Source organism: Humulus lupulus, chromosome 8 (assembly GCF_963169125.1).
Source record: "Humulus lupulus chromosome 8, drHumLupu1.1, whole genome shotgun sequence".
Lineage (NCBI taxonomy): Eukaryota > Viridiplantae > Streptophyta > Magnoliopsida > Rosales > Cannabaceae > Humulus > Humulus lupulus.
The window spans coordinates 85,058,977-85,069,213 of record NC_084800.1 but is presented as its reverse complement, the minus strand read 5'-3'; the positions used below and the strand labels follow the sequence as shown (position 1 = coordinate 85,069,213).

Genomic DNA, 10,237 nt, shown 5'->3' with positions numbered 1-10,237 from the left:
AAATATAATTAGAAAATAATAACTAATAATGTATCATTAATATTTTTTTCTTAATATCATTAAATTATGTATTTAAAATTAAAATAAAAACTAAAAATTCTACCCAGCCCACGTTTTTTTCCTTTTTCCCTAAACCCTCTCTCTCTCTCTCTCTCTCTCACTTCCTATTCGCAACCCACCCTTACATTTCTCTCTTCCTCTGGTCTCTCTCACTCGCTCACCCTCTCAACATCCTCTCCCTCACGCCCTCCTCTCACAAGTGTTTTGTAAAAATGACCTAAATGGAAACTTCTATTAGGCAAATAACTTTTCAAAAAAAATTGTAATGACCCACTAATCTAGACTAATTGGATCATTATCGAAACTATACATAAAACTTACATTTTTACAAAAATACCATAATTTATTGAGTAACTTGAAAAATAAGAGTTATTTACAAATAAACAGAATACTAAGAAGGATTTTGGGATCCCATTGTCTTTAAAACAAAACATGGTTTAAAATAAAAGACATTACATCATAATGCGGAAAATACACATAAAAACCATAAAAACATAAAAGGAGACTATATCCTCGAATCGAATAACGCTTGGCCCCTTGACTCCATTCATCATCGATACACATTCTCCAAGCGTCACGAATCTTTCCGCCTCTAAGCTTATTTTCCTGCACATAAACAGAAAGGAGTGAGCCTAATGCACAGCAAGGAAGATCTAACACAAAGTCATATACATAATTTCATAAGAAAACATAAAGACTTAACATAATACATATAACATACACTTATTATAATGGCCATTATTACTTGGGGTCCCATAGACTAAACAAGCATATGCCCATGGAATTAGTGGGGTCCTACTAGCTAAGTAGGTCATATGCCCATAATCCATTTGGGGTCTTGTTAGTCATATGGGTCATATGCCCAAGCCTACAAACATACATACATATCATAACACATTAATAACATAAAACATATAGATAACATAAGCACATAACATATTGATTCTAGCCTATTTTCCTTACCAAAGTTACCGAGATTATGGACTGAGTTGGGATTGTTGGAACACTCCTAAAACCATAAGAAAGAGTAAGTCTAAAGAAAGGAGATGAAATGAAAGAGATGGAAAGACTAAACCATAGGAAACATACTTACCGACTTATATGCTTAAAAGCTTGGATTCCCTAACCAAAATAAGAATAAGGTTAGGGGACTGAGTAGAAGGTTTTGAGAAAGGAAATAACATAAAAATACAGAAAAGAACTAGAGTTTTGGGTTTACCTCAAAGATTGCAAGATCAATCTAACCTTCACCGAAATACTATAGAACTCACTTCCCAAAGTGTTTGATAAGCTTATGATGTTTAAGCTTATAGTTTTTCCCCAAACCAAGTGTTTACACTCTCACACTCACTTAACACTAGCAACCTCTGAACTTAGAGCAAATGGTGAATAATGGCTGGGTACTAGGTCCTATTTATAGAGTTTGGGAATGAAAATATCTTGATTTTACTTGAATAAAAATAATGGCTTTTTAGGTGAAAATCATTTGAATAATCGTTCAGCAGAGGCTGAAGACTCGTTCAGAAGATGCTGGACTGTTGAAGGAGTTTGAATGGCTGAAAGGAAAAGAATTCAAAAGTATTTGAAAACATGCTGGTGGAGGCGATATATCGCCCCCTATAGGCGATATATCGCCTGGACCTTTGTTCCCGAGGCGACCGTGCATCGATTCGTGTTTTCCGTATCTACGTGCTGCGACATATCGCCCCTTATAGTTGCGATATATCGGCATACGCTGAATATTTAAACACGAATTTACACATTTTTAGCTAAGTTTGAATGGATTAAACAGCCTTGACTAAGCCCTCAACGTACTCAAGGCTGCTGACTGACCCTATAACATTCAAATTTTACCCTTATTTAATTTAATCCTCAAAAATACTTAATCCTTAATTACCATTCATAACATGTGCTTAAAATCCTATTGGTTGATGTCTAAACCTTATAATATAATAATATAATCCTTAATATCAGTCACATTAATCAAACCTTAGGTTATACTTAATATTCTTAAACTATAGGTTAAACTTAGAAAATCTATAAGTACTACTATGAGTGTCCAAATAACTCCCGGTCTGAACCAAAAATCCAAAGTAACAATGATAACACTAAACATACTATAATACTACTAAACAATTAGCTAAGTAAAGTTCTTGGACTCTACAAAAATTATTAGCAAAATGTCATTTTTTTTAATTAACAAAAAATCTTAATTAAAACTCATTTAATTAACATTAATGTATATTTTTTGGTTGAATCCTCTTGAATTAGATTGAAAATAAAAAAAGAAATCCTCATGCACTCTTGAACATGAGTGGTCTGATTCTCCTTTCCTCATTTATTGTAAAGGTTAGTACTTTACTTGAATCTCAGTTTTTACAATTGGGTATTCATTATATTCATTATTTCAAGTTATATAATTCTATTTAGCATAAGTATACCTTTTTCTGCTGAAAAAAAATGAAATTCTAGTATAAAAATAGGTCCAACTTGAGGTTGAAGACGACCTGGCAATATGTGACCCTGCACGACCCACGTGGGTCTCACAGAGTCTCTTAGTGCAATTTTTAGCAGTGACCAAATTGCACTAAGCGACCTTGTGAGACCTATATGGGTCGCACAGGGTCACTTAGTGCAATTTGGTCACTGTTGAAAATTGCACTAAGCGACCCTATGCGACCCATTTGGGTCTCACAAGGTCTCTTAGTGCAATTTTCAGCAGTGAACAAATTGCACTAAGAGACCCTATTTGATTCATAGGGTCGCATGGGGTCTCTTAGGGTCGTTTTGTATGTTTTAAAATGAACTTGTATGGCTTTAACGTAATTATAAGCTAATTGATATATTATTTTTATTTTATACTTGTTAATTTAAATATTTAACTTTATGATAGATATGGATTATGCCTTTATTTGCATGGACTATAATGGTGAGTGGACGATTGTAGATAAACGCATTTGGGAATGGTTTGGTACTGGTTGCAACAAGGGATTTTTGGTTGATAGAAGTATAAAGTTTCATCAATTAGTGGATAAAGTCTACGAAAAAATAGGTGTTGATCGAAATTTGTATGAAATTGAAATTACTCATAAGTTAGTTAGTGAAACATTTAGTAAGATGGCACCAAGTCAGGTTTGTAATGATTATGATGTTGAGGATCTTATGATATTCTACAAAGATAAAGACGCGATTCCTCTATATGTGTGCGTGAAAAAGAATAAAGATAAAGGAAAGACAAATCTTGTCAGTGATGGTGATGATGATGAGTTTGGTTGTGATGATAGTGATTTTGATAATGGAAGCTTTTATGATAACTATTTTGGTTGTCATATAATCGAACAAGTTTTAAATGAAGATCTAGTGAAGAACAATGGAGACATCATTGGTTCCAATCCAACATCAAATGATATAGTACATGAGGTAGGTGACAATGTACTCGAGGAATGTGATAAATTAATTGAAGAAAATAACAATGTAACTGAGGGAGGTGACAATGTAGTCGAGAGCGGTCAGATCATCCCTTATCAAAATTTTGATATTGGAGAATTTACCAGAGAATCAAGTCAAAATAGTGGGAGACATGATGGATCTAATTTAAATGTGGGTCGACACTTTGCAAGTAAGGAAGAATTGAGTTATTATCTTAGTGTCATTGCCATTAATGGGAGATTTGAAATGAGAACAATAAAATCAAACAAGTCATTGAAGGAAGTTCGTTGTATTAGTGAAAATTTCTTATGGCGAGTACGTGCTACAAAGATGAAAGATTCAGAATTCTTTGTCATTTGACAATACCATGGTCTTCACACTTGCTCCTTGATGAACCGAAATGCCAATTATAGACAAGCATCCAGCCATGTTATTGGTACTCGTGTATAGGGACACTTCAAGAACAGTAAGGATCCAATCAACCCTAGAAGCCTCGCGGGATTCATGCGCGAGGAAATGAAAGTTCAAGTCAGTTATTGGAAGGCCTGGAAAGGAAAACAATGGGCTCAAAATTTGATCAGAGGAACAGCAAAAGAAAATTTTCCCTTGCTCCCTTTGTATTGTCATATTTTGAAGTAGGTAAATCCATGCACAATTACCCACATTGAACTTGATTCAGAAATACGTTCAAGTAATTTTTTATGGCTTTGGGAGTGGCTGTAAGAGGGTTCACCTACATGAGGAAAGTAATTGGTATAGATGCGGCTTAGATCAAAACTAAGCATAACGGTGTGTTATTAGTAGCAACTACACAAGATAATGAATATCATACTTACCCCATTGCATGGGGTTTGGTTGATAGTGAGAATAATGCTTCATGGACATGGTTCTTAGAGAAGTTGAAGGAGTTGATACCTGATAGCTCAGACTTGTGTATTATTTTTGATAGACATCAAAGTATCGAACATGCAGTGCGTCATGTTTATGTTATGGCTTCTCATGGGGCATGCTATTGGCACGTAAAGTAGAATATAAAACATCGTTTCAAAAGTGCTGGTTCGACTAAATTGTACAAGAAAGCTACAATTGCATATCGTATCGAAGAGTTTAATAAACATTTTGACCATATTCGCAAAATATATCCACGTGTTGCTGAGTATCTTGAGAATGATGTCAAGTTCAAAAAGTGGTCGAGAGCACATTTTGGTGGTAATCGGTATGAAGTTATGACCACTAACATAGTTGAGACTGTGAATAATTTGATGCGAAAGGCAAGAGATTATCCAATTATTTCTATGATCGATTTTATCATAAGCACCATGGGACAGTGGTTCCTTTCTCGTCGTCGAGAAACATATGATGTGACAACTCCATTGGCATCGAAGAGAGAAGAAACCTTAAGAAAAAGATGGGATGAAGTTGGTTCATTGATAGCACTCCAATTAAATGAGAATGAGTACAATGTAATGTGCGAAGTATTCAATGCAATGTGAATTTAAGGTCAAAAAGTTGTACGTGCAAAATTTTTGATATCGAGAAGCATCCATGTGTTCATGTCATAGTAGCAGCAGGAAAGTTCCAACCTCAAAATACTGGGGAACTTATATATTCGATGTGTTCAAAATTCTACACTTCAGAATATTGGTTGTTAGCATATGCTGAAACTACATATAATGTTCCTCCAAACTCATGGTGGACCAACATTCCTGAAGATGTTACTGCAATACAAGTGATAGCACCACCTGAAGACATGACTAAAGGGGGGCCAAAAATCAACTGCATACCTTCCTAAGGTGAAGTTTCTAGGAGACAATATAATTGTGGGGCATGTGGGCAATCAGGATATAATGCGCAGAAGTGTCCAAGTCGTCATGTGCCATCAGATGTTAGAAGCACAACTAATATGTGATTTATTATTGTATAGTTTTGTAAACACTATGTTCACAGTTTCTTCTTTTACACTACAAGAAAATGGGGTCTTTACCTACCAATTGTAAGTGTAGGCAAAACTAACCTAATGGTGGGTAATATGGTTTACCTACCAATATTGAATTGGTAGAGACTGATAGGTAAAGGTTAGTAGGGAAAGAGTCTTTACCTACACTTATTGATACTGGTAGGTAAAAGAATCAGTGGACCCCACTAAGTTATTTGATGAGTCATTAGATGACGTGTTTGATAACTTGTCATCCTACGTGTCTGCAGACATGGCTTCCATAGTAGAATACACGTGGCATATGTCAATACTGCCACTTGGCATCTTGTGGTTACTCCATGTGTCAAACAATAATTTGTCCACGTGTCGTTTGATACTTAGTACATATGTCATCATTTGATATAGACCACGTGGGATGATTTTATTAGTCCACGTGGCATCATTTTTATTGGTCTACGTGGCACAATATTATTGGACCACATGGGGTCATTTTATTAGCTCACATAGCATGATTTTATTGGTTTGTTACATAATTTATATTTTGGTCAAATTTAATGGTTGTGTAAGTAAAAGATAATAACAGTTATTTATAAATATTCTATATTAAAAATAAACTAGAAAAACACCATACAATCATCTTGTGACTTCCGAACCGAACTCAAATAAATTATTTAACATTAATAATAAAATAAACATACGCATATTATAAAATATTCATTGCTTATTAAAGATGAGTGTTAAAGTAATTACATTTCATAAAAAATATCAACAAGTCTATTCTTCACTTTGAGATTATTACACGAGAGCATCCTTTTGAGTCCGCCTACCATGAAAATAAAACATAATATTGTTATAAGAAAATCACACAATTGTAAATGCTGCTCAACCTACAAGAGGTAAACACAATATTTAATATGTTGTTACATCAGATGTAATATTATGCGAGTCAAATGCAACCAATTCTCAGTGCAAAGCTGTTAAAGTTGATAAAAATAACTTAAGGAATGCTCCAAAGTTGTGACCTTTGCATAATTCGACAATCAAGTAAATCACTTACCTGTTTCAAAGCAACACCCCCTCGCTTTTTCTCTGAGTTGAAAGGGAATACGTGGAGAATTGTACTCTCTGATCTGATGATGGAAAATTTCATCCCCAACTAAAACACATATGTTGGTAATTAAAAAATTTCTCCAAAAAAAAAAAAAAAAACATTTTACAAGTCAGATACATTTTAAAAAGAGGGTACCTTCAATGCCCAAGAAAGGATAGCATTTTCTATAGGAGATCCAGTGATCTCTGCATCTCCACCACCCTGTCAGAATGAAATGCAGTTAAAGACAGATTGACATAAGACAGAAGAAGTAACTGATAAGTGATAAAAGACTCCAGCATCCAACAGTAGAAGAGATTGAATACATTCATATAAGAGGAATGATGAGCACATATGACATCAATTCATTTTCCTTAAGAAATTTAGCTTATAGTAACTTTAATTACAAATTCTATCAGTTAATTTCATGTTATTATTTTTTTTTAATCAACCTATGTAAGTTTTGGCACCACTGACAGGAAAGCTCAAAGAAGCACATGATGACAATCTCTTGAGCATCCTAACTCTTTTCAATCTGACTTTTCAATTGGCTAAGGAAAAACTAAATGTAACATATATGTTTCTTCAAACTCGTCAACAACATGGTGATATATGACAGAGAGAGATATCTACAGCCAAATATATACCTAGTAAAAAACATGTTAATCTCATTCACTGAGCCATCCTAGGAAAAACATTTAAAGACTTCCATCAATCAACCTTCATCTCTTCCCAATGGGATTGATATTAATATACACTGCTAAAGAAAATTCGTCTGGTCCCAGGAGACTATCAAATAATGCTCATCTTATTTCCACTTCCTCAAAAAGTCTTTCAAGTCTACTGGCCAAGAGATGAAGAATTAGCTGCCACTCTATACCTTCTATTCACAAGAAAGGCCAATCTGTCGATTGATAAAGACTGAGGAAAAAGCTAACAATTTCATTCTCAATGTCAAGTTGTCAACCTCCCAATTAAAAATCGGTCCATCCTCTCTCTCAGTAATCGAAATGATATTTTTTGCCTTTCTTGCGCTCATAAGTCTATGGAATAGTCTTGAGTTGGTGTCCTCTTCCTTTGCCCATTTAGACATTGATTCACATTCATAAGGCTCTCCCATTTTCAAAAATAAGCAGCTGCCAGTCCTATTTTATTGTATCCCGCTCTTTATTTAAACTGTTTATTCTAACTACCACTCCCTTCCAGTCTAACCAGCACCAACAACCTCTTCCTATAGTTTGTTTCAGTATATTTCTACAACTACAACCATATACCTCTTGATTCCATTTCTTGACTCTTTCTCTATCTTGTCTCAGCTTGTTCATGACCCATTCAGCCAAAAACTACTTCTTATGTTGTCCATTTACCAAACTCATCTTTGAAACTTTGTAGTTCCAGTCAAATGTTGTCAAATTTGAACAAACTAGGAGCCCAAGAAGGTGGATTCGAGTCCCCAAAAAAACATTTCATGCCTTAAGTACAGAAACAACTCAGCCCAACCATTAGAGAACATGAATCTGTCCAATTTGCAACAAATGGGTTGTGCTCTAAAATTGTACCATTGAGTTTTGGGTCTTTTAACCTCGCTGCTCCAATTAGTGTATCAAAGATCTTCATATTCTAGTGAACTTTTTAGCTTTTCTTAAACCTTCCTAACTAGCCAACTCATCCCAAAAGTCTGCTCTCCCATAACTACTAGTCAAACCACCAAGAATCCACCCCTTCTATATAAATTGAGATGGTGAATATATACCTACTAATTGATGCATGTAAACATTAGAAATATAGAAACTAAAACCTATATATATATAAATAGAAAAATTATAAGGTTTTTAATCACTACCCATAGGCACTTTTAGTATTTTCAGTACACGGATAAGTTGCAACTCCAATTTTTTTATATGATGGTGTATAATGACCTCCCACAAAATTTCAAATAGTTTAGGATGCCAAAATTAGAATTCAAACAGCAACAAGTTGTTTGGATCCTAATTTTGGCATCCTAACTTATCCAGAAGTTCCAGAAAATTTGTGGGAGGCCCCCTATAAATACATTATACATCATCTTGTAAAAAAAAAAAAGGTTGCAACTTATCAATGTCCCGAAAATACTAAAAGTACTGTTTTCTTTCTTAAGGAAGATAAACTAAAAGGTGACCCTACTAAGAGTAATATGGCAATATGATAAACTTTCTTAAAGGAATTCATTTGATAAGAAACTTAGAATTTTATTCCTCCATTGTTATCATGCAATCATATATCTTCCTATACAGGTCTTCCAACATAAATATGGGTTATGGGTAAAGTTATCATTGGGGAGAGAAGAGGGTGCTTACCTTTGGCACAAAAACATTTCCCGTTGTATTCTGTGCTATACCCTCAATCAGTAGTGCAGAAGTAACCGATGGCAACTATGCAGGGTCATACGGTGGAGTCATCTTCTTTTTGCCAACATATGCCTCAACCACAGTCATCTATTGTAGTATTGCTTTTCTATGTTAATGTATATAAAAAGATACTCTTTAAACTAAACTGCTGAATAATTTAAATGCTTTACTTACTACTCTCAAGAACCTTTATCAAGAGCCTAGTTTCAAGAAGAAAAAAAAGGACCTTCATCTAGAGAAAATATTTAATTTTGAATATAGATACCCGACCTGATTTAAAGTTAGTGTTCCAGTCTTATCACTACAAATTGTTGTTGCAGAACCCATTGTCTCACAAGCAGACAGCCTTCGCACCTGTGCGCATTTACAATCATCTATTAGAAATTGGTTATAACAAATTACAAAAGAAATAAACGATCCACGCCTTACAGTCGAATGACCCAATGATGTCGAGTCCTTCGCTTGTGCCTACATCCACGATGCCGAGCCTAGCCACATTGTCACGCCGCTACCTACACCGCCACCCACGACCCCTCTGCGAGACTGAGCCACCCACGACCCCTCCACGAGACCGAACCACCCAAGACCCCCGAGCCCCTATCGTATGCGCCGTTTTCCCATGACCAGCCCCTGAGCCCCCCACCGTTTGCCCAATACCCACGATCGTTGGCCGTTGGCCCTTCATCATTCCCCGTTCGTGTTGTTCGCTGAGCGTGAGGGAGAGGGAGTTGAGAGAGTGAGTGTTGCGGTTGAGAAGTGAGAAAGATAGAGAGATAGGGTTTAGGGGAAAAGAAATACACGTGGGTCGGTAGAATTTTTAGTTTTTATTTTAATTTTAAATACAAATTTATTATAAATATATTTTATTTATATTTTTTCCAACTATGTACACATGTGGCATGCCACATGTTATACAATGTGTACACATCATATTATTTACTCCACATAAGCTTCCAAATAAGCATTTATAATAATAAAATAATATAATGAAAATAAAAAATGGGGGGAAAATTGAGCGGGAATGGTTAAAAAATTTCCCTCCATAATATACATAGGTAAAGATCATTACCTACTGATATTATTGGTAGGTAAAGCTATGTTCCGAAATATAATATAATGGACTAGCATTTACCTACTAATATTATCTACCAATAAATATTGGTAGGCAAAACATTACTTTCCCTACCAATATATATTGGTAGGTAAAGATCAGATTTCTTGTAGTGTTAATCTATGTAAACTCTATTGAGATTTATCTTTCTTTTAATCTATATAATCCAATGCGGCCCTTAGGATCTCTTAGTGCATTTTTAAGGTCTTTTATATTAGTGGTAA

The 10,237-nt window shown here is 34.9% G+C and overlaps 1 long non-coding RNA gene across 2 annotated transcripts; it reads right to left on the bottom strand.

The window, feature by feature from the left end:
• Window positions 1–6,671: 6,671 nt before the first annotated feature.
• LOC133793929 (uncharacterized) lies at window positions 6,672–9,262 on the bottom strand. Of its 2 annotated transcripts, none has more exons than XR_009875035.1 (3): window positions 9,173–9,262; window positions 8,852–8,989; window positions 6,672–6,737 (listed from the first exon to the last, which is right to left on the bottom strand). It is a non-coding gene; the product is annotated as an uncharacterized LOC133793929 (long non-coding RNA). The 2 variants fall into 2 exon arrangements; XR_009875036.1 differs by lacking the exon at window positions 6,672–6,737 and adding an exon at window positions 8,207–8,268.
• Window positions 9,263–10,237: the final 975 nt, after the last annotated feature.